This window comes from Canis lupus, chromosome 30, assembly GCF_003254725.2.
Source record: "Canis lupus dingo isolate Sandy chromosome 30, ASM325472v2, whole genome shotgun sequence".
NCBI lineage: Eukaryota > Metazoa > Chordata > Mammalia > Carnivora > Canidae > Canis > Canis lupus.
Window position 1 is genome coordinate 4,573,599 of NC_064272.1, and position 1,402 is coordinate 4,575,000.

Consider the following 1,402-nt stretch of genomic DNA (forward strand, 5'->3'; position numbering starts at 1 on the left):
AAAGCCCTTTATTCTGGCAGAGGATGAACATGAAAAGCTTTATCTGAACGTATTTTTTTCAACATCATGCATCTAAAAAGGAGGTTAGACCAAATGAATGAAGGTAATCTTTCAACCTGGCTCATAACACGCACACACAAACACACACAATTTCATACCTTTAGAAGTTTTCTGCTGGTAGGATATATAAGCCAAAGATCTACTAACCACTAGAGGAGGTTACCTTAAAAATTGTTGGTAAGTTTGAAATAGAGCCAAAACTATATGGGCAAAACCACCACCTACTGTAACACCACATGGAGTAGGCATTGTGCAACCTTGCCTTAGAACTATTAAAAACACAAAAGCCTAACAAAAAATCAAAAATGAAATATTTATTACCGCATTTTGTGACTTAACACCTTTTTTTTTTTTAACATAACGTCACAGTCCTCATACAAGTATTTTAATGTAAATTTGACAAAGCTTAAAGGTAACAGCATTTTCTTCTAGTGAGGAACACGTGCTGAGAAAAGAATTCATGGACATACAATACCAATTCCACAGCAGATCTGATACTAGCAAAAACATTCTTTTTTTTTTTTCAATTGAGGTAAACACATAGAATATCTAACATGAAACAATTAATAGACTGAACTCTGTACGAAGTTTGTTACAGTATTCTCTTGCTCCTTTTTCTCCTCCAAGCTTTGAGTTCCTGATAAAGTCCTAGTTGTGGTGCTATGACCATTAATAACTTTCTTGTGTTGAGGAAAGCTGCCCAACTTGAGATTGTTTTGTCCACAGCCAAGGCTTAGAACTCTTGGAAGAAGCTCCTGCTCCGTCTTTAAATCTTCACTGGCAAGCTCTTTGAAGAAGAGTCCCCCAAAATAATAAGAAGAATTGGCTTATGAAGCACAAACTATAAAGATCTGTTGGAAACTAAAGGACACATTTCTGGAGGAACAAAGGCCGGGCATGAAAACACATTCTGGAAGCTGGAGTCCAAGGGATGAGGTTCAGCCAGACGTTCACCATGGTCTCCGGCGTGCTTCTTTTCTCATTGGCCCAACAGGTTTAAAATAGACCACAGTCTCTCCTGGATAGTGAATTCACTGATGAACCAAAACAGTCATTCTTTTGGGAACAACACACATAGTGTGGAAAACAAGGATATATTTTTTTTTTCTCTTCTAAAACTATTTGAGGCAACATAACGGAGTGATCAACAGAAATGTACAAGGTTTAACTTAGTTCCTATGTTTATACTACAGTAGTTATAACTCTCGGAGTCTTTTTCCAGAGGATCTTTACATGGACAGAATCGTCTCAGTGAGCCCATGGTTTCACATTTGTGTTCTGGTCTCCTTGGTCCTCTGTTGCTTGATGAAAAATGACAAAAGTAAAAAATAATCACAGCTGT

The 1,402-nt window shown here is 37.3% G+C and overlaps 1 protein-coding gene across 7 annotated transcripts in view; it reads right to left on the bottom strand.

Annotated features, from left to right (window-relative positions):
• Nucleotides 1-359: 359 nt before the first annotated feature.
• MEIS2 (Meis homeobox 2) overlaps nucleotides 360-1,402 on the bottom strand; it is a 205,585-nt gene continuing 204,542 nt past the window's right edge. For all 7 annotated transcript variants that reach the window (XM_025473262.3, XM_025473260.3, XM_025473264.3 and 4 more), the window contains one exon: nucleotides 360-1,402. This exon is cut by the window's right edge and continues 383 nt beyond it. The gene's annotated coding sequence lies outside the window, so the exon portion shown is untranslated.